Below are 24,805 nucleotides of genomic sequence, written 5' to 3' on the forward strand. Positions count from 1 at the left end.
TCCCTCTTTGACATCCAAGTGAGGTGTTGATTTGGCAGTGGGATATAGGAGTCTGGAGCTTATGTAGAAGTTTGGACTGTAAATAAAATTTTGAAAGTCATCACTATTTACATTGTATTCAAAGCCATGATACTAGGTGTGATCACTAAGTGAGAGTGTGTGCCCGAAGTTCTGTAGACTGTGCTAACCTAGGGAAAAACATTTTTGTGATAAATTCACAGATGAAAAACACCAAAAGTGAAGTGTGAGTCACTCAGTCATGTCCGACTCCTCGTGACCCATGGACTGGGGCTTGCCAGGCTCTCCTGTCCATAGGATTCTCCAGGCAAGAATACTGGAGTGAATTGCCATTTCCTTCTCCAGGAGATCTTCCCGAACCAGGGTTCAAACCTGGGTCTCCTGCATTGCAGTCAGACTCTTTACTGTATAAGCCACCAGGGAAGCTCTTTCAGAAATTTTCACCAGGTCCTCTAGTTTCTACTTGCAGGGCTTTAGGTACGGGGCCTTTTGAGTTCTCAGTGATGCCAAATCAGAAGGGTAAGAGAAAATGGTAAATGTGCATGGAGAGGGTTGTATCCAGATATTGGAAGCAGCTTGGAAAACTTCAAGATCCATTCCTGCTTTCAGGTTAAGAACAACACACAAAGGAAAGCAAATAGCACCAGAATCTCCTATTCAGAAGTGTGTATCCCCGTTTCATGGAAACATCATTTGGGCCCCTAAGGAATGTATAAAAATAACTATTGCCAAGGAGATAAGAATCTTCACTGAGAGTTTCTGAAGTCTGGAAGGACCAGGTAGGGAGAAAAAGATAAATGATTCCATTCTGCCGCCAGGGTATTAAGTGACCAAATGGATGTCCATCTTTCAAAAATAAAATTTGAAAGTTGTGTTCTTTTGGTTGTTTGTTTTTCCTTGTATCTGGAAAGCAAAAGATTTAACAGTAGATCCTATTTTCTTTTTCTTCTGTCTGTCTGTCCCTCTCTCGCTTTTCACTCAGGTTGCTGCTGCTGCTGCTAAGTCACTTCAGTCGTGTCCGACTCCGTGAGACCCCATAGACAGCAGCCCACCAGGCTCCCCTGTCCCTGGGATTCTCCAGGCAAGAACACTGGAGTGGGTTGCCATTTCCTTCTCCAATGCATGACAGTGACAGTGAAAAGTAAAAGTGAAGTCGCTCAGTCGTGTCCAACTCTGAGCGACCCCCATGGACGGTAGCCCACCAGGCTCCTCCATCCATGGGATTTTCTAGGCAAGAGTACTAGTTTAAAAAAAAAAAAAAAAAGATGAAGGGGCCTTTTGAATTCTCTTTTTTTTTGAATTAAAAAAAAATGAAGTAGAGTTGATTTACAGAATCATGTTAGTTTCAGGTTTCCGGATTCTTTTCCCTTACAGGTTAATCCAAAGTACTAAGTATACTTTCCTGTGCTATATAGTAGGTGCTTGTTGATTATCTATTTTATGTATCGTTGTGTCTATATGTTCATCCCAACCTCCTAAATTTGCCGCCCTGCTGCTCCTTTCACACTCAATTCTATTTTAGACCAAAAAATCATACATTTTATCATCCTACTTATCAGTTCATCCAACCCCATGGAAGTCATCCTTGTTCTTGGAGTCCAATTTTTCCATCGGTTCTGTACACGTCGTCTTATGATTGAGGGTAATTGGAAGAGTGATGGTTCCAAAGAATTTTGCAAGAGAAGGCTCCTAGGATTTGCCCAGTGAAGTGGGTGTCTTGATCACTGGAGACTGCAGAAGGTATACCCCAAGTGGCAAACACTGTTGCCTTTTAGTTTTTGTTCTTATTGTCTGTTTATTTGGTTTTTAAAGCTTACAATGAGGGCGGGAAGGCTTCAACCCACACAGAAAGCATACCTACCATACCAAGACTGTTTGAATGACCCCCCTTTCTAAATGGCAGTTGAATGAAGTCCAGTGGCCAGGGTTCAGAGGGTCCAGAAGAGGAGGTCTGAGGCCTTTGGGGACAAAAATAATCCCCTCCCCACCCTAGGGTTACAGGAATGACAGGTCAGACTGAAGAAATCTCCCTGTTAATGCCTATTTACAATCAGAGTCATCTTAAAGCACCATGTCTGATGAAAGTGAAGGAAGGCAGGGAGGAGTGGCTGGGTGCGAGGGTGGGTGGGGAGAGAGTTGGCTGAGAAAAATGGAGGCCACCTGAGTGGCTGGCCCAGCAGCCATATTGGAACCTCCCATAGTCCCGACCATTTGTTGACTGTTGAAAGGACAGAACGGACTTGATGCACGCGCGCCCCCTTCCCCCAGTAATCATCTTGCAAGAAGCTGTTGTTGTGGCCTTGGCATGAACGTCAGTTTGGACATCTCCTCGATACTGGATTCAGTCCATTTCCTGTGAGGCTCAGTTTCACTTGAGCTATTTCAGGGGCTCTCTGTACCCTATCTCAAAGTGCATTCTAAGTCAACAAGACTTCCCACCTTTCATTCCACTTGGGCGGGGTGGGGGAGGTAGTGTCTCCAAACTATCCAAAAGATTGTAAAGCACTAGACAGCTCACTGTGAAAGAAGGCCTGACTGACCACGTCACCTACATCCAGAGGTAAGACTCACTGGGCAAAGAGAGACTCTTCTTTTTCAGTTCAGTGGCGTATCAGGCTCTTTGAATATTGAGATGACTCAGTTGATGAGAAGAGTCCTCCAAGACCAAAAGTGGTCCACTAGGCACTTGCATTCCATGCCCAACTCCATGCCAGTGAGCCGGGCTTCTTCCCCATTTAAAGTTTTAGAATAGGTTGAGATTGTTTGGGCCCCAAGACCTCTAATCATTCGCTTAATTGGATAAACTGCATGGTTCATGTGACAGCGCCAGCTATCCTGAGGGAGACTTCAGAGGGAACCAGATACTAGATGGTTCCACTAGTCTTTTGCCACTATATCCAGGTCAGGCGACTGATTTGCAACTTAGGACCACTATGGACCTCTGAAGGAAAAGACCATGTGGCACTCGATTTATCTCTGCAGTCATCTCTTTGCACCCAATGAGGACAACTTTTTACATTACACAGTTCAGCCTGGCTTCTCGAGGGCCTGAACTACCAGAACAGGGCTTTGGCTCCACTTTTGCATTTTTTCTAGCTAGTAGTTACCCAAACTGAAAGTCTGGATTCCCTAAAGGAAAAAGCAAGCCTATGCTAGTATAAAATGAAGTTTTGAAGTGACAAACCTTTCTTAAAGAACTTCATTGATAATTTTTGGAGAGGGTGGGACGCAAGGTCATACAACATAAGGTTAGTTCACAAGATACCTCTTTCTAGCTATTTCTTCTTTCTTTGACCACCTTCATCCACTACTTCCACTTCAAACCTTATGTACACACTGATAAATTTTAGAAATAGTATTTTAAATCTCATGCTTTCTTTCCCAAGTTTCTGGCCCATGTTAATAACTATGCCTGGGCACCTCAACCTGGAGTCCTATAGAGAATGGAAATAATTCAGTCTTATTTTCAAGAACTTGTTCTATCACTTTTTAAGCTCTTGACTTTATCATCCATTCTTCTGCCAAAAACCTAGAAGGCATCCCAGAATTTCCTTCTCTCTCATACTATGATTAATAAAACTAATAATATGGAGGAGATTTATAAATATTGTATCTAATTATCACAATAGGCCATTGAGAGGTATGGTTATATCTATCTTATAAGTAATAAGGGTAAAATAATTTATGAGATCAAAAAACAAATTAATGGCAGAACCTGAAGTCAACCGAGGTCTCCTAGGCTGCAAATCTAGTGTTCTTTTTTCCTACTCAATGTTCCTTCTTCATTCATTCACCAAGTCTTATTAGCTGTAAATTCAGAAGCATCTCTGCTTTCTAATCTCCCTTTGCTGAACTCTGCCATGGACTTAATGCAGAACTAGCTGATCTCTCACCTAAATTTTAAAACTTGGCCCTGGCTGGTCTCCATTCTTACTACAGTTGACAGTCACACTCTACTGGGGTCATCCTTAAAAGCAAAACTATTTGTACCATTTCCTTCTTAAATACTTTATTACCCCTCACTGCATGTAAAATCAAGTCTCAAGCTTTAATGTTTTGACACTCGATTTCTTTTTTTTTTTCTTGTACAAAAAAGATCTTCATGACCCAAATAATTACGATGGTATGATCACTCACCTAAAGCCAGACATCCTGGAATGTGAAGTCAAGTGGGTCTTAGGAAGCATCACCATGAACAAAGCTAGTGGAGGTGATGGAATTCCAGTTGAGCTATTTCAAATCCTAAAAGATGATGCTGTGAAAGTGCTGCAGTCAATATGCCAGCAAATATGGAAAACTCAGCAGTGGCCACAGGACTGGAAAAGGTCAGTTTTAATTCCAACCCCAAAGAATGGCAATGCAAAAGAATGCTCAAACTACTGCACAGTTGCACTCACCTCACATGCTAGTAAAGTAATGCTCAAAATTCTCCAAGCCAGGCTTCAACAGTACCTGAAATGTGAACTTCCAGATTTAGAAAAGGCAGAGGAACCAGATATCAAATTGTCAACATCTGTTGGACCATTGAAAATCAAGAGAGTTCCAGAGAAACATCTACTGCTTTATTGACTCCGCCAAAGCCGTTCACTGTGTCAATCACAACAAACTACGGAAAACTCTAAAGAGATGGGAATACCAGACCACCTGACCTGCCTCTTGGGAAACCTGTATGCAGGTCAGGAAGCAACAGTTAGAACTGGACATGGAACAACAGACTGGTTCCAAATTGGGAAGGGAGTGTGTCAAGACTGTGTATTGTCATCCTGCTTATTTAATTTATATGCAGAGTACATCATGCAAACTGCTGGGCTGGACGAAGCACAAGCTGGAATCAAGAGTGCTGGGAGAAATATCAATCAATAACCTCAGATATGCAGATGACACTACCCTTATGGCAGAAAGCAAAGAAGAACTAAAGAGCCTCTTGATGAAAGAGAAAGAGAATGAAAAAGCTGGCTTAAAACTCAACGTTCAGAAAACTAAGATCATGGCATCCAGTCCTATCACTTCATAGCATATAGCTGGGGAAACAATGGAAACAGTGAGAGACTATTTCTGGGGGCTCCCAAACCACTGCAGATGGTGACTGCAGCTATGAAATTAAAAGATGCTTACTCCTTGGAAGAGAAGTTGTGACCAACCTAGACAGCATATTCAAAAGCAGAGACATTACTTTGCCAAAAAAGTCCATCTAGTCAAAATTAGTCATAATATTCCAATAGTCTTGTATGGATGTGAGAGTTGGATTACAAAGAAAGCTGAGTGCCAAAGAATTGATGTTTTTGAACTGTGGTGTTGGAGAAAACCTTGAGAGTCCCTTGGACTGGAAGGAGATCAAACCAGCCCATCGTAAAGGAAATCAGTTCTAAATATTTATTGGGCAGACTGATGCTGAAGGTGAAACTCCAATTCTTTGACCACATGATGCAAATTGACTCACTGGAAAAGACCCTGATGCTGGGAAAGATTGAAGGCAGGAGAAGGGGATACAGAGGATGAGATGGTTGGATGGCATTACCGACTCGATGGACCTGAGTTTGAGTTAGCTCTGGGAGTTAATGATGAACAGGAAAGCCTGGCATGCTGCAGTCCATGGAGTTGCTAAGAGTTGGACACGACTGAGCGACTGAACTGTCTTTTTCAGACTCCAACATAATTCAGTGTTCAGAAATCTCCAGGGATCCTTTGCTGCAGAAATTCCAGACTTCCCCTTTTCTTTGCCTGTGTTTGTCTTTCTTCTTAGAATGAATGCCCTGCCTTCCTTCTCCCTTCTTACTATAAAAGTCTTACCTATACTTTAAGACCTAATTCAAGTGTTACCTCCTCTGTGTGGCTTTTATAAATTTAGGTAAAACTAGTCTTTTCATCTGCTGGGCTCTTGGGACTAATTTTTGCTCACATCTCTGCTTCTAAAAGTAGATTATAAGAATTTTAAACACAGAAACTGCCTTGTTTATCTTTGTATTCCCAGTGTTACTGCATTGAGATATTTTATAAATATCTGCTTTTACAAATGATAAAATCATTCATATGGCTGATTCAGATTAAAAAAGTATATACAGGTGAACCCTTGCTATATGAAAGGGGGCTACATGTTGACAATATTTTTTCGATTTCATTAAGGATGTCATTACTTGTCTGTGTTTATTGACATGTTAAGTATATTTTGAAACTTTTTATGAGGTGAAAATCCTTGAATTAGATAGATTGAATAAGAATAATAATTTGGTTATATATTTTATACCAAGGACAACTTAAAATTGGTTAAATGTTATGCATCAGCATTAACTGGAAGAAGTAGCTAGTATAACATCATTTATTGGAAGAAGGCGATGGCACCCCACTCCAGTACTCTTGCCTGGAAAATCCCATGGACAGAGGAGCCTGGTAGGCTGTGGTCCATGGGGTCGCGAAGAGTCAGACACGGCTGAGCGACTTCCCTTTCACTTTTCACTTTCATGCATTGGAGAAGGAAATGGCAACCCACTCCAGTGTTCTTGCCTGGAGAATCCCAGGGGCGGGGCAGCCTGGTGGGCTGCCGTCTCTGGGGTCGCACAGAGTCGGACACAGCTGAAGCGACTTGGCAGCAGCAGATCTACATACCAGGTGGCACTAGTGGTAAAGAACTCCCTGCCGATGCAGGAGATGCAAGTACTCAGTGTTCAGGGCAAGCTAATAAAGACGTTATGGAGGTCTTGAAGCTGTTCCTTTAATTTTTCTTGCCTTACATACTGCAAACATATCATATGCTACTTATTTTTGTTCAGATCTCTACACAGATTAATCCACATAAAATTGACACTGTCATCTATTGACTATTTCAAGTCATCTCTCATCACCAACTTATTTTTAGCAATGGAAGCAACAGATACTTTTGAAGTTGCTATAATCCTATTTACATTAATATATCCAATAATACTTTAACAATTTAAAGATTTTTCCCCTCTGAAAGTAATGACAATGATGATGTGTTTTGTAATTTGTTGATGGCAAAGACATTTTCCTTAAAAAGAGTTTTGATGTACATTACTTTAAATATGGCTCTGAAATAGTGATTGTGCAAAATGCATTGTACTAAGTAAGCAAGCTAGAAGTATTATGAGAATTTGTGATTATTATGCTAATTTCTGGACCAAATTAGAAAGTGCAGTCAATTCTTTATTACCCAATTTATTTGATAGTTGCAGCTGCCTCTCCAGTACCCATTCACCTTTTCTTAGTAACTCCTGATTTCTGTTTGGGATTCCATGCAGTTTTAGGAAAGATGATAACTCCATCCATCAGCTTTAAGAATAGAGCACATCACCTTGACCAAGACAGTTGGAATAATGCGCTCCCCTTGCCACCAAGATTGGCTCAGGAGTTGGCATATGACCGAAGATAATATAATTAAAGAGAGAGAATGCTGGGAAAACTAAGACTTTCTTTTCCTTTGGATGGAACGACCCACAGTTACAAAGTCTAGAATTCTGAAAGCCATATTGTTTCCTTAGTAAAGATTCTGTGCCGATCTAAAGTAGTGAAGGATGTACAGAGAAAGAAAGGGTAAAGGAATCACAGTAAGACTGAGGTATAGACAGATAACATTTTAATCAAACCATAACTACTCTAAATGACAGACCGGAAGCCCAGCTCCTGGTTAAAAATCAATGTGTGATTTTTCATGCCTGACCATAAGCCAATTACAGAGGTCCTACTTAGCGGGTCTCACAGAGGGAGAGCTGCCCTCCACACAGCAGACTTTGGTGCACGGCCATAGCATTCTGCGAAGGGAGTTGCAGTCAAGAACTCAGTCATGCGTTTACTCTTAGTTTGTCTGAATTTTTAGTCCAGGCTTGTATATTCCAGGCTGCAAATCTGACGGTCTGTCATTTAGAGCAGTCAAAAAATTTCCTTATTACTTTGGTCACTTTGTGTGTGTGTGTGTTTTGCCTGTACCACAAAAGCAGCATGTGGCTTGAACTGGCACTCCCTGCAATGGAACACAGAGTGTGAACCACTGGACAGTCAGGGAAATCCCTGCGTTTTCTTTAACTTGAGACAAAAACCATTCTGATATATTCATATTAATGTGTGGCAGAGAAGGTAAGATTCTGTGACTACAAGAAATATGTCTTGGTATTTATGTTTGAACACAAATGTGTTTGATCCATAGTATTGCAAGATAAATAATAACGCCACACTAGGAAATCCCAACTCCGTTGACTATGTGGCCAGGTTTGCTCATCATAAGCTCTTATTTCATGTCCATTCTGGTTTCTTTATTAGGAAGAATCACCCTTGACAAACTCGAGTAAAGGATGTTCAAGTTGATTTAATAGTGTTGCTTATGTTATATAATAACCTGAATGTCCCAAAGGGATATCAGAAGCTCAGCTGAGCTGGGAAAAAGAGAGCTGAACTCATAGGTTTCAGAGTAACCAATTTAAGGCAGCAAGGAAAGATACAAGAGTTAAGTCTTTAACCAGTTACTGAGATAATGTAAGCAAAGAGGCTAAAATCAGAGAAATTGCCAACTTCTCCTGTTCCATTTTCCCTATGAATTGGTGCGATGGTCCAGAGCCGAGTGGAAGGGACGACTGTTAAGGAAGCCCTGAACAAAAAGGCTCTATTGTTTTTATAGACCTCAGGGGGAAAATTACTGAATACTAAGAGTAAATAAAATGTCTTCAAGGCTTGCATTTTCACTCCATAAGAAGACTTTGGAAGAGGCACCCTAAAAGGACCTCAGCCCAAGGCTTCAACCAAAGAAGCCTAGGAATATAGGAGCCTGGTCTAAGAATGCAGATAAACATAAGAGCATGACCAACCAGAGGGTGCCTGAGTTTCTGACTGTAACTCCTTTGAAAGATGGCAGTGCACTGGCTGTGCACCGAGTCTGGAGTGGGGCAGGCAGCTCTCCCATGAGACCTGCCAGGTAGGACCTTTATAATTGGCTATGATGAGAACTGAAAAATCACACATTGATTTTTAACAAGGAGTTGGACTCCTCAAGAAGGAAGCCAGATTATTTTTTATTCTAAGACCCTAAGTATTTTCATGGACCTTGTTTAATGTAGTATTTGAGTACCTAATATATCACATGTATCAGATTTAAGTTATACATTGTTTGAATACTCCTGCATTTGTTGGTTTTAATATTCCATGTTGGAAGCCTTTGGGTTCAAAGACTTTTAAGTAGGTTACAATTAACATGGCAGAAGTGAAACTCAACAGACAACACTCAAGAGAAAATCAACCACTCTATAATCAAAAAACTTGGTGTCACATATTCTAAAATTTAAAAAACACAAAGAATAAAGAGATCCTTAATTATTTGCTCCCTGGACAGTCATGCAACTCCTAAATCTTCAATATTTTATTTCAGTGGGCAAATACTATAATCCCTTTACAGATCCTGTTTTACTTAATAAGTATTATACAGTTTTCCAAATATATGCCATCACTCCTTTCAAATGGTCTTTTGAAGTTTAAAAGCGCTCATGACAGTAAGTTCTTTCCCCATCCCTTGCTGAATGCCACAAAATCTCAACTTTCTGAGGGGCACGAGGTCTCCTCCTCTGCTGATTACAAGGCAGATCTAAAAGGGAGTGGGACTTCTTGACTACATTGGGTATTAGAAAAATCCCCAAAACTAAACAAACAAAAATAATTTAGCTTTGAAGTGTTAAACTGGGATGTGAATTGAGGTATACACATGGTAAGATGCTGTTTCTCTGATACTAAATCAATAGGAAATAAACTGTTTTAAAAACAGTATTCTATTTTTATCACAGAATTTTAAATTCAAACATGACAAATTTAACTTTTGGCAGCTAAAAATAAACCATACAGTAACTAATGGATAAAAGGTTTGACTGAAAGTCAGGGTCACACATGGAATGAAAAAATGATGCTTTAAAATCTTGTCTAGATTGAGATGGTAAATTTTATGTTATGTGTATTTTACCACAAAAAAATGAAAAAAAAAAAAAAAGAGAGAAAATCATCTTCAGTTTCTGCTGCTGCTACTGCTGCTAAGTCACTTCAGTCGTGTCCGACTCTGTGTGACCCCATAGATGGCAACCTACAGGCTCCCCCGTCCCTGGGATTCTCCAGGCAAGAACACTGGAGCGGGTTCTTCAGCTCCTACCTAATAGCAAAAAGTCCAGATTTTAGAATGAAAGGTGGGGAAAGGGGAGTGTTGAATCAAACCAACTTTCTTTTTGGTTAAATGACTCATTTTTAAAACTCTTTTATTTTCTACAGCTAGTACTTCAACTTTGGATACTTGGAAAAATATGTTTTATATTAATATTTCAAAATCTGATTTAAAATATTGGGAAATTTATTGGTGCCCTAGTGGTAAGTACAGTTACTACAGAATGTGTTTTATCAGCCCAGACAAACCAACACTGAATAACTGAATGAAATGGACACTGATTTATAAATGCTGCCTGGATGTCTGAGGCCAGCTTCGTCTACCTTTCAAATGTCTGGCTATTCCCACGTGGTCTTTCCATGACTTCCCAGACGGTCATTCCTGTCCTCACCCAGACATTCAAGCTAGTGGCACCCATAGGCAGAGATAAGACAATAGAAGAGGAGAAGGTGACTGATCCAGGCCTGGCTTTTCCGATATATGTGCATGCTACCCTACTTTTGCTGCATGTAACTCAGAGAAACCAGACCAAAGCTTATGCAGAAACCACTGGGAAGGTAGGTAGGATTCCTTATCCACCCACAGACTAACTTGACTAATATTCCCTAGTAGGCTGGATATTCCCATGTCCTAGTTATCACGCACCTGTTCTCTGAGTGGCCACAAGAATTTTCCTGTCAAAAAGCAAATGCCTTAGTGTAGGAGGGAAAAAAAAAACTCCAAGAATACTTGCTGGAGAGTTTCTTATAACATAGTCTAAGACCAAGATTCTCATTTTGATAGTAAATTTTCCATAACTATGCACATAGACCCAAAAGATAATTTTAAACTATGAGAATGATCTCTGTTCATCTCCAAGGCAAACCATTCAATAACACAGTAATCCAAGTCTATGCCCCAACCAGTAACGCTGAAGAGGCTGAAGCTGATCTACAAGACCTTCTAGAACTAACACCTAAAAAAGATATCCTTTTCACTCGAGGGGACTGGAATGCAAAAGTAGGAAGTCAAGAAACACCTGGAGTAACAGACAAATTTGGCCTTGGAATACGGAATGAAACAGGGCAAAGGCTAATAGAGTTCTTCCAAGAGAACACACTGGTCATAGCAAACACCCTCTTCCAACAACACAAGAGAAGACTCTATACATGGACATCACCAGATGGCCAACACTGAAATCAGATTGATTATATTCTTTGCAGCCAAAGATGGAGAAGCTCTATACTGTCAGCAAAAACAAGACCGGGAGCTGACTGTGGCTCAGATCATGAGCTCCTTATTGCCAAATTTAGACTTAAATTGAAGAAAGTAGGGAAAACCACTAGACCATTCAGGAATGACCTAAATCAAATCCCTTATGACTATACAGTGGAAGTGAGAAATAGATTTAAGGGACTAGATCTGATAGACAGGGTGCCTGATGAACTATGGACGGAGGTTTGTGACATTGCACAGGAGACAGGAATCCAGACAATCCCCATGGAAAAGAAATGCAAAAAAGCAAAATGGCTGTCTGGGGAGGCCTTACTAATAGCTGTGAAAAGAAGAGAAGCGAAAAGCAAAGGAGAAAAGGAAAGATATACCCATTTGAATGCAGAGTTCCAAAGAATAGCAAGGAGAGATAAGAAAGCCTTCCTCAGTGATCAATGCAAAGAAATAGAGGAAAACAACAGAATGGGAAAGACTAGAGATCTCTTCAAGAAAATTAGAGATACAGGGAACATTTCATGCAAAGATGGGCTCAATAAAGGACAGAAATGGTATGGACCTAACAGAAGCAGAAGATATAAAGAAGAGGTGGCAAGAATACACAGAAGAACTGTACAATAAAGAGCTTCATGACCCAGATAATCACAATGAAGTGATCACTCATCTAGAGCCAGACATCCTGGAATGTGAAGTCAAGTGGGCCTTAGGAAGCAACACTACGAACAAAGCTAGTGGAGGTGATGGAATTCCAGTAGAGCTATTTCAAATCCTGAAAGATCATGCTGTGAAAGTGCTGTACTCAATATGCCAGCAAATTTGGAAAACTCAGCAGTGGTCACAGGACTGGAAAAGGTCAGTTTTCATTCCAATCCCAAAGAAAGGCAATGCCAAAGAATGCTCAAACTACTGCACAGTTGCACTCGTCTCACACGCTAGTAAAGTAATGCTCAAAATTCTCCAAGCCAGGCTTCAGCAATATGTGGACCGTGAACTTCCAGATGTTCAAGCTGGTTTTAGAAAAGGCAGAGGAACCAGAGATCAAATTGCCAACATCTGCTGAATCATGGAAAAAGCAAGAGAGTTCCAGAAAAACATCTATTTCTGCTTTATTGACTATGCCAAAGCCTTTGACTGTGTGGATCACAATAAACTGTGGAAAATTTATCAAGAGATGGGAATACCAGACGACCTGACCTGCCTCTTGAGAAGCCTGTATGCAGATCAGGAAGTAACAGTTAGAACTGGACATGGATCAACAGACTGGTTCCAAATAGGAAAAGGAGTACGTCAAGGCTGTATATTGTCACCCTGCTTATTTAACTTCTATGCAGAGTACATCATGAGAAACTCTGGGCTGGATGAACCACAGACTGGAATCAAGATTTCTGGGAGAAATATCATTAATTTCAGATATGCAGATGACACCACCTTATGGCAGAAAGTGAAGAAGAACTAAAGGGCCTCTTGATGAAAGTGAAAGAGGAGAGTGAAAAAGTTGGCTTAAAGCTCAACATTCAGAAAACTAAGATCATGGCATCCGGTCCCATCACTTCATGGGAAGTAGATGGGGAAACAGTGGAAACGGTGTCAGACTTTATTTTTGGGGGCTCCAAAATCACTGCAGATGATGATTGCAGCCATGAAATTAAAAGATGCTTTCTCCTTGGAAGGAAAGTTGTGACCAACCTAGATAGCATATTAAAAAGCAGAGACATCACTTTGTCCAGAAAAGGTCCGTCTTGTCAATGCTATGATTTTTCCAGTGGTCATGTATGGGTGTGAGAGTTGGACTATAAAGAAAGCTGAGTGTCAAAGAATTGATGCTTTTGAACTGTGGTGTTGGAGAAGACACTTGAGAGTCCCTTGGACTGCAAGGAGATCCAACCAGTCCATTCTAAAGGAAATCAGTCCTGGGTGTTCATTGGTAGGACTGATGTTGAAGCTGAAATCCAATACTTTGGCCACCTGATGTGGAGAGCTGACTCATTTGAAAAGACCCTGATGCTGGGAAAGATTGAGAGCAGGAGAAGAAAGGGATGACAGAGGATGAGATGGTTGGATGGCATAACCGACTCAATGGACATGGGTTTGGGTGGACTCCAGGAGTTGGTGATGGACAGGGAGGCCTGGCGTGCTACGGTGCATGGGGTCGCAAAGATCAGACTCGACTGAGCGACTGAATTGAACTGAACCCCATACTACCCTAAAAACTCTGATAAAGTAGAATAGAGAAACAATGATATTAAGAAAGGACTGTGTACTTGCTGTTGGTTTAAAATGTTTTCTTCAAATATATCAGGTCTTGATTCCTGTAACCTATGCTGCTGCTGCTGCTAAGTCACTTCAGTCATGAACGACTCTGTGCGACCCCACAGATGGCAGCCCACCAGGCTCTGCCATCCTTCGGATTCTCCAGGCAAGAACACTGAAGTGGGTTGCCATTTCCTTCTCCGCCTGAAACCTATAAATGTTACTTATTATATCAAAGTCTGTGTCAATGGAATGATATGAAGAATGTTGAGGAGAGAGAATCCTGGATTATCCAGGTGGACTCTAAATACAATCATGTGTACCCTTGGAAGAAGGAGGCAGATGGAGATTTTATTACACACAGAACAAAGCTGTATGATCAAAGCAGAGAGGGCATTGAAGATGTTGGCCATAAAGCTGGTCATGTGGTTCAAGACAATGTGTACTGGCAGGTACCAGAAACCAAAAGAGACAAGAACAGATCTCTCCTCCAGCTTCTGGAGGGAAGAGGCCCCTGAAGGTACTTTGATTTTGGTCCAGTGCAACTGATTTCGAACTGCTGCCCTCCAGAGCCATAAGAGAGAAATTTCTGCTGTATGACACAGTTTGTTGCAAAATTATGACAATAACCATAGGAAACAAAGTAACTTTGCCAAAAAAACCCACAAAAACCCACAAAACCAGACTGTAAAAGGCTTGAAGTACTTTCAACTAACTTGGTGAACATGGGAAATGCAATTCAAGAGACTATGGGCCTCAGACTATATGAAATCATCACCAGATGGGCCTCAGCATGTATTCCCACTATTTCCCTCCAACAACTGTCTGGCAGGTTGTGGCCCCTGTCAAAAATGCATTGTCATTCCAAGTTCATTTTCAGCATGTGAGTGGGTGGGCCAACTCTGAACTCCAAATTGACACAAGTCTGCAGACAACGTCTATGTCAACAAAAATTCCAGAGATGTATCTGCCTTGCCCTGGGTTAGCTGGGCCCTGTGAACTTCCAGAACTATATAGTGTAGCTGATCATGCCTGTGGATGCATAAATTTCACCGAAAGTCTGCTTTGTGTAATGAACAAGAAAGTCATGCAAAGTGAGGCAAATTATGTTACCACTACTGGGCTTCCCTTAATGGCTCAGATGGTAAATATTCCGCCTGCAACATGGGAGACCTGGGCTCAGTCCCTGGGTTGGGAAGATCCCCTGGAGAAGGGCATGGCAACCCACTCCAGTATTCTTGCCTGAAGAATTCCATGGACAAAGGAGCCTGGCGGGCTACAGTCCATGGGGTCGCAAAGAGTCAGACACGACTGAGCGACTAAGCACACATATACGTGTTACAACTACCACCAAAACAATGTGCAAATAAAAAGTAACTTTTATGACCTCCAAACTTTAGAAGGGAGTTGTTTTGCCCCTAACATTTTGGGACCCTGGTCCAGAGGCACAATTTTAGTTCATCACTTCATGGGAAATAGATGGGGAAACAGTGGAAACTGTCAGACTTTATTTTTTGGGGCTCCAAAATCACTGCAAATGGTGACTGCAGCCATGAAATTAAAAGATGCTTACTCCTTGGAAGAAAAGTTATGACCAACCTAGATAGCATATTCAAAAGCAGAGACATTACTTTGTCCACAAAGGTCTGTCTAGTCACGGCTATGGTTTTTCCAGTGGTCACGTATGGATGTGAGAGTTGGACTGTGATGAAAGCTGAGCACCGAAGAATTGAGGCTTTTGAACTGTGGTGTTGGAGAAGACTCTTGAGAGTCCCTTGGACTGCAAGGAGATCCAACCAGTCCATTCTGAAGGAGATCAGCCCTGGGATTTCTTTGGAAGGAATGATGCTAAAGCTGAAACTCCAATACTTTGGCCACCTCATGCGAAGAGTTGACTCATTGGAAAAGACCCTGATGCTGGGAGGGATTGGGGGCAGGAGGAGAAGGAGACGACAGAGGATGAGATGGCTGGATGGCATCACTGACTCCATGGATATGAGTCAGGGTGAACTCTGGGAGTTGGTGATGGACAGGGAGGCCTGGCATGCTGCGATTCATGGGGTTGCAAAGAGTTGGACACGACTGAGTGACTGAACTGAACTGAACTGAACCATAGGTAGGTTTAAAGAATTAAAAGTCCTAAATTAAGCCAACCAGCTGTATTATATTATGTAAAACACGTTCTAATTGCCTATCTTGACAAATACACTTTTATAATAAGAAGCAAATATATGTGTAAAACTATAGTTTTTATATGATTTTAGCCAAAGACGAAGACAACTCAATTTAACTATGTTCCTAGGTGTTATGCTGATTGAATGGTGATTTCGGATTACTGAATAAATTAAAACTTATAAATTATTATATATCCCTTCCATGAAATTTCTTTCTCTTGCCTCCATTTCAGCAATATCAATAATTATGTTATTATAATCATTATTTCTCCTTTGAATTATAGTCTATTAATAGCAGTTAAATAATAAAATAAAAAATTCTATTGTACCCTGATAGTTCAGTTGGTAAAGAATCCACCTGCAGTGCAGGAGACCCCACTTTGATTCCTGGGTTGGGAAAGTCTGCTGGAGAAGAGATAGGCTACTCACTCCAGTATTCTGGCCTGGATACAGTTCATGGGGTCACAAAGAGTCATACATGACTGAGTGACTTTCACTTTTCTTGTATCCAAAATGGATACATTTCAATATGTTTTCATATTATGAAAAAATAAATATCAAATATTTTCAATAATTTTCATAAGTTTTGAATAAGATGCTTTAGGCTTAGATTATTTAAAACCAAAATCCAAATCCAAAGAATAATAAGCATCAATATTTTAACTCAAAATTACTAAAGTTGAAATGTATTAACTTTTGAAAATATAATCATGGTAAATACATTTATAAAAATAAAACTATTCACATTCCTTGTGTTCACTGTCCATCAAATTTCTAACATAAAGTTGTCAAGCTTCACACATTTGAGTCTCAAATTATATAATGCAATTTTGAGAGCAGTATTAATCACTACTACAAAATGTCCATCAGCTGCCTTGTGCAATGTTGCAAATACTACGCTAATTAATTCCTGGGTAGTTCCTAAAGCACATATTGGAACACTGATTGGAAATTGTATTTTGCTATGGGAGTATCTATGGCATTCACACTGAGAGGAAGAATCTGATAGATTAATTTGATTCCCTGAGAGGGAATCCTTCCTGCACACTGAAGCATTGTCCGTTTTCAATATCATCAGCTTTACAATCACAAATTTTCACCCTTATCCCTACCACCAAGAACACAAAGGAAGAAGTACCGAAAAGTATTTTCCTGGGCCCTGAGCAGTGTTACTCACAAGAGAGGCTGCTGAGCATTTAGCAGTAGTAAGTTCTAAGTGAGGCAGGACCCAAGTTCTCTTTCATTCTTTTAGGGGTTGGAGTGTTTTATAGTCATCTTCTAAACCGTGAAACAGAGGGCAAGGGTCCTACTGCCCCGGCCTAAGGCCAGTCCCCACATTTTCACTTCTGTGTAGCGCATAGCTCTAGCCTTGAAGAAAGGCTGCCAGGTGGTTACCCCAGCTTTCAAAGACCTACCTGTTGATGAAGCAGAATTGACCTCAGAACTACTTTTTTGATTTTTTCAATCTTAATTTTTAAAACCTTTATTGTACTTATGTATGTTTGGCTGTGCTGGGTCTCCTTTCCCTCCTGGGCTTTTCTCTAGCTGCAGAGAGTAGGGGCTGCTTTCTAGCTGTGGTGTGCAGGCTTCTCATTGCAGTGGCTTCTCTTGTTGCGGGGCATGGGCTCCAGGGTGTATGGGCTTCAGGGGCTGTGGCACACGGGCTCAGAAGTTGCGGCTCCCAGACTCGAGAGCCGCAGATTCAGTAGTTGGGGTGCAAGGGCTTAGTTCCCCTGCGGCATGAGGGATCTTTCTGCCTCAGGGATCAAACCTGTGTCTCCTGCATTGGCAGGTGGATTCCTATCCACTGCACCACCAGAGAAGCCCCCTACACACCACTGGAGATGTCATGACGTGTCTTTACCTTGCTTGCATTTGAAGTTTGCTGCTCCCTACAGAAACATTCCCCCCACCACCTCTTGCCATGCCCAATTTCCTCAAGTTACATTTAAAATTATAGTGAGAAACAACAGTGCTTTGAAAGACATATTTACAATTAAAGAATATATAGAATAAAAGAATATATGGTAAAATAAGTGTATCTGTACACTTCCAGCGGGGAGACTGACAGGGTTATCAGAACTTTCATAAACAACAGAGTTACAAGTAGAATACTTGAAAAATCTCAAACAACAAAAAGTGACAATTTTACTTCTCTGGACCAATCCTGTGACTTCTTTCAAATCTATGTTAAAATCATCCTTTTGAAATCAGATAATATTTGAGGATACGACTAACTTTCCCTTCCACTGATAAGCATCAGAGTATCTCAGAGACCCTCTCTCTTGCAGAGTACAGGACAGATATTGAAGAGGGTCTTGGACATACTAAGGCACTAAAAAAAATTTATAATTTTGGTGTGTTCAAAAACTAGGAGATGGTCATGGATGAGCATTTTCCTTCTTCAATGCTATTCTTGGAAATGGGACAAATCAATTGCAAATGTCTTAAAATTTTATTTTAATTTTTAACAGCTTTATTGAGATATAATTTACAGATCATACAATTCATACATTTAATGTGCAAAACGAAGTGGCTTTTATTATGTTCACAGAGTTGGGAAACCATTCCCAGAATCAATTTTGGAACGTTTTTGTCTTCCTAGAAAGAAATTCCTTCCCTATAGCAATCACTTCCCATTCCCTTCCAACCCACATCTGCCCTAGGCAATCATTGGTCTACCTTCTGTCTATAGATTTGCTTGTTCTGAACATCTCATATAAATGGAATTGTGCAATAAGTGTCTTTTGAGACTGATTCTTTCACTTAACATGTTTTCAAGATTCCTCTGTTGTAGCATGCGTCAGTATTCTGGTCCTTTTTATTTCTGAATACTCTTTTATCATATAGATGCATTTATTTCATTTATCCATTGATCAGTCGATGTAAATTAGAGTTGTTTCCATTTATTCTTATGAATAATGCTGCCATAGACATTTGTGTGAATGTATTTGGGAATGGAATTTCTGGGTCACCTGGTATAACTCTATATTTAAAATTTGAGTAACGCCAAACTGCATCATTTTGCACTCCCATGAGGGCTTCCCTTGTGGCTCAGCTGGTAAAGAGTCTGTCTGCAATGTGGGAGACCTGGGTTCGATCCCTGGGTTGGGAAGATCCTCCAGAGAAGGGAAAGGGTACCCACTCCAGTATTCTGCACTGGAGAATTCCATGGACTGCATGGTCCATGGGATTGCAAGGAGTTGGACACGGCTGAGCAACTTTCACTTTCATAGCAATTTATGAAAGTTCCAAATTCTTCACATCCTCTCCAAATCTTGTTTTTATTTTTATTGTTTTCCTTTTACTTTTTTATAGCCATCCTAGCAAGTGTAAATGGTTCAGTGGTAAAGAACCCACTCGCCAATGCAGGTGACGCCGGTTTGATTTCTGGGTCAGGAAGATGCCTTGGAGAAGGAAATGGCACCCCACTCCAGTATTCTTGCATGGGGAATCCCATGGACAGAAGAGCCTGACATGGGGGTTACAAAAACGATGGACATGACTTAGCAACTGAACAACAACAAAAGTAGCTATAAAATATCTCATTGTAGTTTTGATTTGCATTTTCCCTAATGGCTAATGTTGTTGATCATCTTTTCATGTGCTGACTGGACACTTGTATATCTTATTTGGAAAACTATCTGTTCAGATACTTTGTCTATTTTTAATCTTGTTTTTTATTATTGCATTAATAGAGTTCTTTATGGATTTATAGACCTTTATCAGAGATATGATTTGCAAATGTTTTCTCTAATTTTCTTTCATTTCTCTCATCTTTTACTTTCTTAATTTAATGTTCATGGCACAAAAATTTTAAATTTCAGTAAAGTCTATGGTTAATATCATATCAACTTAACTAGGTCATGGTGGAGGGGTTGCCCAGATATTTGGTCAAACATTCTGAGAATGATCAAAGCAGATTACCCTCTTTACTGTGAGTGAAAGTGAAAGTTGCTCAGTCATGTCTGACTCTTTGTAATCCCAGGTATAGTCCATGGAATCCTCCAGGCCAGAATACTGGAGTGGGTAGCCTTTCCCTTCTCCAGGGGATCTTCCCATCCCAGGGATTGAACCCAGGTCTCTCACATTTGCAGGCAGATTCTTTACCAGCTGAGCCACAGGGGAAGCCCAAGAATACTGGAGTGCGTAGCCTATCCCTTCTCCAGCAGATCTTGCCGACCCAGGAATCAAACCAGGGTCTCCTGCATTGCAGGTGGATTCTTTACCAACTGAGCTATCAGGGAAAAGCTTTACTGTGAGTGGGCCTCATCTAATCAGCTGAAGACCTAAATAGAACAAAAAACCTGACCCTCCATTGAGTAAAATGAAGTCCTCTTGCCTAACTGTTTGTGCTGGCCCATTAATCTTTCTCTGCCTTTGGACTCAAACCAAAATAGCATTGTTCTGGGATCTCAAGCATATGAGCTATTGGAACTTAACTCACCTATTCTCCAGATTCTCTGGTTTGCTGACTGAAGATCTTGAGACTCCTTAGTCTTTATAATTTCATGAGCCAATGTTTTTCTCTTTCTATATATGTATAGAAATATCTTTCTATATGTGTATATATCCTGTCAGTTATATTTCTCCAGACAATCCTGAGTAATGCAGTTTAATTCATTTCTTTTTTCATTGTTTGTGATTTTGATGTCATATTTAAGAAGGCTTTTCCTAACTCAAGGTCCTACATTATATTTTAGTAATTTTATAGTTTTAGCTCTTACATTTAGGACTGTGGTCTGTTTTGAGTTAATTTTTGTATATGGTGTGAAGAATGGTTCCAACCTCATTCATTTACATTTTGGTATCCAGTTCACTGTCCATTAAATTGTCTTGGCACCCTTATTAGAAATCAATTGACCACTAATATGGACGTTCATTTATTTTGACTTTCTATTCTATTCCAAGAACATACATGTCTACTGTGACATCATCACAGTGTCTTGATCACCATAGTTTCATAATAAGTTTGAAATTAGGAATTGTGAGTGTGATGATTTGATATACCATCATTAAGTATGATGTTAGTTGTGATTTTATTGTAGGACCCTTTACTTAGTTAAGGGAGTTACCCTCTCTTCCTAGTTTGTTGGTTGTCCTTATGGGAAATTGCTGATTTTTGTCAAATGACGTTTCTATGTCTATGGAGATGCCTGCTTGGTTTTTGTCCTTAATTATGTTGAAAGACTATATTACATTATCTAAGTTTTGGATGTTACATAAACCTTGCAACCTGGGGCAAGTCTTGTTTTAAAGTTCTGAACCTATGTTTTCTCGACACTACAATGCTGAAACATCAGTAATACCAGCTGCTGTAATAATGTAGTATAACTTTTTCTATAATGCATGGATTGTTGAGCCTTTCCAGTCTGAATGTAGGATATATTTGATAATCCAACTATGAATTGAGATTCGCTTGATGGTGAAGAATTTGCCTGCAATGCAGGAAACCCAGGTTCAACCCCTGGGTTAGGAAGATCCTCTAGAGGAGGGCATGGCAAACCACTCCAGTATTCTTGCCTGGAGAATTCCATGGATAGAGGAGCCTGGCAGGCTCCATGGGGTCGCAGAGTCAGAGACAACTGAGCGACTAACATTTTCACTTTTCCTATCATTCTGATTTTTTTCTTTTCTGGTATAATGAATCTTCAATGCAAATGAAAACATGTCAGAATTAGAGCCACAAAGTTACCAAGTGGAAATAACAAAAGTTAGAGACTCTATTAGTTTTCTAGGGCTACCATGACAAAATACCACAAACTGAGGCTTAAATAACAGACATTTATTGTCTCATGGTTCTGTAGGCCAGAATCTCAGGATCAAGGCTTTGGCAAGGTTTCCCCTTCTGGGACTTTGAGGAAGACTCAGTTCCATATCTGTCCTTGAGCTTCTGGTGGTTTGCTTGGCAATCTCTAGGGTTCTTTAGCTTATAGGTGCATCACCCTGATCTTTGTGTTGCTATTCAGGGGGTTTCCTGTGAATGTGGCATCTGTCTCCAAATTCCCCCTTTTTATCAGTTGTGTTAGAATAGGGCTCATCCTAATGTCATTTAACTTGAGCACCTCAATAAAGACCCTGTCTTCAGATAAGGTCACATTTTGAAGGACTGTGAGTTAGGACTTCAGTATATGAATTTGTGGGAGGACACAACTGAATCCATAATAGCTACCTTCTGAGAGTGAATCAAATTGTTCTCTAAAGCTTTCATGTAGAGCCTTAAAATGGACCCTAAAAATGACATCTCCATATTTTCAGTATTTAATTCTTATTCATGGAATAAAGTTGAAATATGACTAATTCTGTTATTTGATTATTCTTATTGGATGCTAGAAACATTCTAGATTAGATCTACCATATGTTCTAAGACACATTATTTCTATGAAGATAAAGCTTTTAATTATGGAATTCTAGGAGGTCAGGCATGGTAGTTGTGGCTTAATTAAATAAGCTTTTTTGGCATTAGGAAAGAAAAGGATAAAAAGAGAGTGGAAAGTAAGAGAGGAGAAAGAATAATAGCAGCAGATAGAGGAGAGAAAGAAGAGAAACAGACAGCAACTCAGATAGATTAATTCTTCCCTAGTGATATGACTGTCAGAGACAAATGATATAGAATTACCATAGATTTTAAAGTCAGATTCAAACAAAACTGTAATAAGTCTGTGTTCGGCATGGATAAGCCTTTTAAAATGATATGTATATGTGTATACATATATATATATTTTCCTTTTTGTATTTTAGGGTGCTGTCAGAAAGGAGTCAAATCTTTTGCATCTATTTCTAAAATTTACATATTCAGCTATACTGACATTTACCTAAATGTTTTATCTTCTTCACTCCATTAAACAAATTATATTTGAGCTTGCCAAGTAGAAACTCAAGTTTAGCAATAAAAACAGAAGCTAAATAAATACCAAATAATGATGAGACAATTTGTTTGAAAATTTAAAAACTAGGGCAGTAATTTAATATTCTAATTATGAACAATTATACAACTCAGAACATTTTATTGTTTCAATCATGTGTATATAAACTAATTATCTGAACTAATATGCTAAATAAGATTGTGATTTATGGAACATTAATTTCAATGATTGTTCAAAGCATGACATTTTCCAAAGAGTCAATTTCTTTGTATAACTCTTTTAAAGAGCGAAAATGTGTTAGACTATGTAAATTTACTTAATTTTAGAATTGTAGTTACTAGCTACATGAAATGACTTTGAAATGACATATTCTCAGACTTGGCTTTAAATAGATGCATTGAGTTTTTTTTCTTTTTTCATTTTTGGACATTGGCATTACTTGTTCATAATAGAAAATCATGCATTTATTTAAAAGAAAATCTCTATTGAAAATGATACATTCAGAGGTTCACAAAGATCAAAGTGTTAAGGTCAGCCCTTAGGACACGCACATTTTGGAATGTATAAAAACTAATTTACAAATCAACAGGTAAAGTTAGGATAGGTACAATATACATATTTAAAAATTATAAACAAAGTAAGATTATTCCTAAAAATATTCCTCATACCTCACAGATTTTTAAAAAATAAAATTTGAGGCTCAGGGCAATTACTCAGGATAATAGTAGGGTTATGAACCTTATTATAATTTTGTAAGCTTACAATTTGACTCAAATTTTCTGTGCAATAAATCTTGTAGACCATGAAATTAATTTTTCTTTCTTTTTTTTCTCCCTTCTTAGAGGCATAGAAGAATGTTCAGTTACAAATTAGTGCTTCTTGCTGGAGTACGGGGGATAAAGGAAGACATACAATGTTGGATGTGTTTTGTGTCTGTGTGTGCTGAGCTGCTCAGTCCTGTCCAACTCTGTGACCCCATGGACTGTAGCCTGCCAGACTCCTCTGTCCATAGGATTCTCCAAGTAAGAATACTGGAGTGAGTGGCCATTCACTTCTCCAGGGGATCCTCCCAACCTAGGGATCAAACCCCAGTCTCCTGCATTGCAGGCAGACTCTTTACCATCGGAGCCACCATTAGCTAATTATTTTTCATCTTCACAAAAATATGTTGATGTAAATAGAGCAAGGATGCTTTTCTAGGTTATAGGCTCTCAAAGATCCTCAATCCACTTTTAAGTTATTAGAGCATACATAGTGGATGTTTACTGTCTTACCTTTTATATAACTAAAATTATCTACTCTGACATCCGAATTAGGGTATTTGTGTGTGGGTGTGTGTGTCTTCTATTAGTTTCTGCATTTCTTTTTGAGACTTATGTTTTATTTGGCAGACATGCTAAGCAGGAGACTGCCTGCAATGCAGTCTCCACCACCACCACCACCACTGAGGACTTTAGGCCCAGGAGGCAGCATTTCAAGTAACCCCTGAGAAAACTGCTTTGAGGAGGCAAGAGGAAACCTAGAATATATAGGAGTTTTGCAACAAAGTGCAGGTAGTAGGAACAAAAGATTACTTTTAAGAAAAGAAAACAATATCCCAGATAAAAGAATTTAGCACTTTTCTATGTGTAGGAAGATGTGAGTCTGGGCTCACGCCAATCATTCCTTTGGTATGTGTCTCAGCTCTTCAGGGCTGTATCCTGTGTTTTCATATCCTGAGTCTCCTCAAGACTCACTGCTGAGAGTGGCTGTAGTCTGATGGCTGCCAAATGGCAGGTATTCTTTGTTTCCTTCAAGGATTCCCTTAGGGCTCACTGGCTGAACACTGGAGGGCTGCAATTGCTGACTGTAACGTCCTTTGCTTACTGATATGCTGGGCACTATTTTATTTCTCAGTTCCTTTTCTTGGTCCAAAATTTGACCAGTGTTCGGGAGATATTTCATGACTAATTTTTGTCCCTCGGTGCCGAGAGTCTCTCCCCAGATCAAGCAAAAATTCTTGTTGATATGCCACTCCAGGTGCCAGTTTCTGGATCAAGCCCTGTTGCTAATTAAAGGTTCTCTGGACCCTCTGTCTTATTAGTCAATTATGACCCAGCAGATATTTTCCCTTTTTGCTTCTTCCTATACCTAGAACCTAAAAGCCT

The sequence above is a fragment of the Budorcas taxicolor genome, chromosome 6 (genome assembly GCF_023091745.1).
Source record: "Budorcas taxicolor isolate Tak-1 chromosome 6, Takin1.1, whole genome shotgun sequence".
Classification (NCBI taxonomy): domain Eukaryota; kingdom Metazoa; phylum Chordata; class Mammalia; order Artiodactyla; family Bovidae; genus Budorcas; species Budorcas taxicolor.